This window comes from Pundamilia nyererei, unplaced genomic scaffold (assembly GCF_000239375.1).
Source record: "Pundamilia nyererei isolate P.nyererei 1_Seehausen unplaced genomic scaffold, PunNye1.0 scaffold00092, whole genome shotgun sequence".
NCBI lineage: Eukaryota > Metazoa > Chordata > Actinopteri > Cichliformes > Cichlidae > Pundamilia > Pundamilia nyererei.
The window spans coordinates 1,834,955-1,838,776 of NW_005187493.1; the positions used below are offsets into that span (position 1 = coordinate 1,834,955).

The 3,822-nt window shown below is 40.9% G+C and overlaps 1 protein-coding gene across 2 annotated transcripts in view; it reads left to right on the forward strand.

Annotated features, from left to right (window-relative positions):
• The first annotated feature begins 2,608 nt into the window (after positions 1-2,608).
• LOC102199392 (leucine-rich repeat neuronal protein 1-like) overlaps positions 2,609-3,822 on the forward strand; it is a 10,286-nt gene continuing 9,072 nt past the window's right edge. Inside the window, exon 1 of one of the 2 annotated variants that reach the window (XM_005739592.2) lies at positions 2,609-3,026. The gene's annotated coding sequence lies outside the window, so the exon portion shown is untranslated. The remainder of the gene's footprint in view (positions 3,027-3,822) is intronic. The other variant, XM_005739593.1, reaches the window with a different exon arrangement.

Genomic DNA, 3,822 nt, shown 5'->3' on the forward strand with positions numbered 1-3,822 from the left:
ATCTGCAGTTCCTTAGAAGTGTTTGCTACAGTTTGGCAGAAGGTGGTGATGGTACCAAGGATGGTGTAATTATGGCATAATGTCACATCAAGGCTGTAAATGTGTTAAATGTTCAGAGGCAAGCAGCATCTGCTCTGGTTCCATCTGAAAACAGCATGAGACTGTTAATAATAACATCAGTAAAGCTCAGTTAAAAAAAATCTCTTCAAATAAAACTCCCTTGAGATCTTGTGCTCCAATAAATATTATTTTATGTGTTCCAAATAAACCGTGGGTGAACTCAAGCAAATGCTTCTGGATAAAAAAAAAGGAGGCATTATCATGTCTGTGAGTGTCTCCATCTACTTCTCAGCATGCATTTTATTTCAGTATTCATCTGATCATTTCTGCCTTTTATAGTCCACCTATCTATGACCCCAAACAAGCACTGACAAGAAAAATGACATCTTATCGTCTCTTCAGCGGAGTGCAGTGCAGCAAAATCACGAGAAGACCTGCGAAAGGTAAAACAGGGGGCACATGTTTCTTTGCGACTGTTTTTCCCAGATGGTCATGTGGAGGGAGCTGTGTGATCGGAGATCTAATAAACCGGTGGATATGCTGCATCGCCATTCCTGGGAGGGAGTTGTTGCCAGAGCAACCACACCACAAGCACTGCAGGTTAATGGTGGGAAATTATGATTTGCTGGTTGCAACCTGCGCACGCACTGACTGCTGAATCAACTTTGAGCTCTCAGTGGGGGTAGCACGATGTGAGCAGTAGCGAGTTTTATACATCACAAAGGACGTAGAAAAAGTTCCAGATGGATTCTGCAAATTGGCAAATATAAGAAAAAAAAAAACATTATACATTTGTACCTAGACGCCCTGCAACTATACGGAATAATTCAAAATGTGATGCACTTTCTTACCTTTAGTTTACTGACATCAGGATGTTGACATATACAATATTATATTGTATCCTGTGCAGAACAGGAGTTAGTCTGTTGGGTTTCCATCAACAAAGTGAAATGCATAAACCTTTTTTTTGTTGATGGATGCAACTCAAAAAGGGCTCCACAACAATGTGAGGGGGTCTGAGGAGAATGTTCAGAACCCTCTGATTTAAAGGGTTAGGGGGTGACAAATCGAAATGGTGAATGGACTGGTCCTTTCTCCTCAAAAAAGATTCAAGATTCCAACAACAAAACAAAAAAGAATAACCTAAAATGCCTACTATGTCACAAGAAGGACGCCATCATATTAACTTCCACTACCACTGAGGTTTTCTTTGGGGTCTGCTCAGTATTAAATGAATGTATGTATCTGAAGAGTCATCTGTTTCCTGGGGTCAATAGTTCATAATCCTTTTAACTGTTCGCGTCTTTCTATCAACAGTCCATCATAACCATGTGAAATGGTTGAACACTGCAGTATTTCATCAGTGGTACGCAAATCCAAACTTGGTCTACTAATGTAGAATGGAGAATCTATAAAAGCTTTGATAAAAACCAATAAAATGGCAAAAGTGTCTTTGTGCTGACAATGTATATACATATATCTGCAATTATCTCCTTAATTCTTTTGTAAAAGAGCAAACCCTGCACGTGACATCCTTGCACACATTCTTGCACACATTGATGATAACATCTGTTCTCCGTAGCTGTAGTTTGGATGAAGTACCTGACAGGCAGTGCCCAGACTTGCAGCTCAAACAGAAAGTGATGAAACAGTGTCATTTTCACGGCTCCCGCAAAAAAAGGAGGGAGGAGGAGGAGGCGGCGGAGGAGCAAGAATGAATCCAAAGAAGTGACAGTTGTGTAGGAAATATGTATCTTTCTTAAATTCCCAAAATGGACTCCTGTGTTTGCGTGAAGAGTTTGCGTATTACTTGCCTTATGCCTAAATCTGTTTCCACGTCAGTGTGGGGACTCGCCTTCTGTATGTGGATAAAAGAAAATCCCTATGACGTAAACAGTTTAATTTAATGCTGAAGATCTGGTCAAAGGGTTCTGGTAATGTTCAAGTTGAGTGATTCTTAAACTTCAGAAGCTCCACAAGCCACAAAGTTCACACCCAGCAGCCAAAAATCATTAACAATTCAATTATAATAAAAGATTACATTATCATTATATCACTGAACCTAGCTTCTCTTCATGTTTTTCTCCAGGTCATCCATGCCTGCAGCGACTCTATGTTCCACCAGTTAGTCTTGAGAAACCATTGGGTAAGGTCCAGTGTGTAAAGATGGTAAAAGTCCAGGAATTCAATGTTAGTCATTAAACTTCCGAGTCTGTGCGTGTGTATGTGTGCGCGCGCGCATGCACATGGAAGAGAGAGCTAGGGAAATGGGGGAAGAAGTGGGGTGACTAGATCCACTTTAAAGTCCATTTCAATTCATAATTATTATGAATTATTAACTCCGAGCTCGTGGCAGACAAAAGATTTTCTACCAAACACGTTCACACATTTTTTTCACTGGTGATAACTACTTTTCAGTAAGGTTTACCCGAAGAGTGAAAATACGCACAATGTTTAAGCGCTCAACAATAACACTAATAATCTAAAAAGAAAACATCGAAATAGTCTCAGTGTAGTCACATGTCATTGTTTCCTCAGCCTGAGGTTCAATCACAACATAATCCGCGCATCGCAGTTTACGGCCGGTAGGGTGGGATTTTCGTTCCCATGGTTGTGATGACAGAACAGATGGTGAGGCTGCTTGTTTGGGCACCAGAGTCGGTGTCAGAGGCTTTTCTGTCCAGCTGACCTGCACAGGGCAGCTGCTCTCTGGAAGCTGCGCGCTGCTGCTTTTCACTGCTGAAGTATCGCCTGTCGCCGTGTCTCAAACACCAGTTGGAGTAGAAGGGGAGCGAAAAGCCGGGGTACGGGGTGCTTTGCTACAAAATCTCTTCGTTCGGGTTCACATCTGTATTCGAAAACATAGTTTGCGTCGCTCAGTCATCTTCCTGGAGTGGCGGATGCTGCATGGGTCACATACAGTAGCCTGCAGCATTCTTTGGTACGGAGGATTCGGCGCTTCGTAGGTGAGAGCAAAACGCCTGTTTATTTTATGCATGTGCTGATGTTTTTCGGTGCATGCCCATAGAACAGCTCGGGCGATTTTCTTAATTTCTGACTTGTATGACGGCATTAATATTTTAATCCGTTTCAGAACGATACAGATGAAGTCATCATTTTGCAGTTCTTAAAAAGATTTGAGAGCTGCACTGTTCAACAAAGATCCAATGTGACAATAATGGATTCTCGTTAAGAGACAAGACTGATTTGATTGCCCGAACAAACGGAAATATAGATTATTCAATAATAGTAATATTAAAAAAATAAATAAAATAATAATAATATTAAGGTTTATCGATGTTTGGACGTTATCATTCTGCGGTGTGTGCTCAGTCAGTCTTATCAATAAAATGCTTTTTTTGCTGTGATTTTTCGAGGAGATTGCGCTCTGCAGTCAGTCTCTACAGGGCATATCTTCATTATGAGCCGTTCCAAGTCTAGACAATCATCAATGTGTGACGTTAGGACGCAGGAAAACAAAGAAAACATGAACCAAACCTGGTGTTAAAAATGGCTTTAAGTGAAATTATTTCTGTTTTAATTGTTATAGTTTTCTCCATAAAAGATCTAAATACATCTCTACATGGATGTTGTTAAACGCGCAGTATTGCAGACTTTCCACTGTAGTTGGTTGAACTAACAATGTAGTGTAACATTTAACATTTACACATACTCACCCGGTGCAGTGCAGAGTGCACTGGGGCAGCTGAGTAGTATTCACCTCTCTCTCCACACACACACACACACACACACACACACACA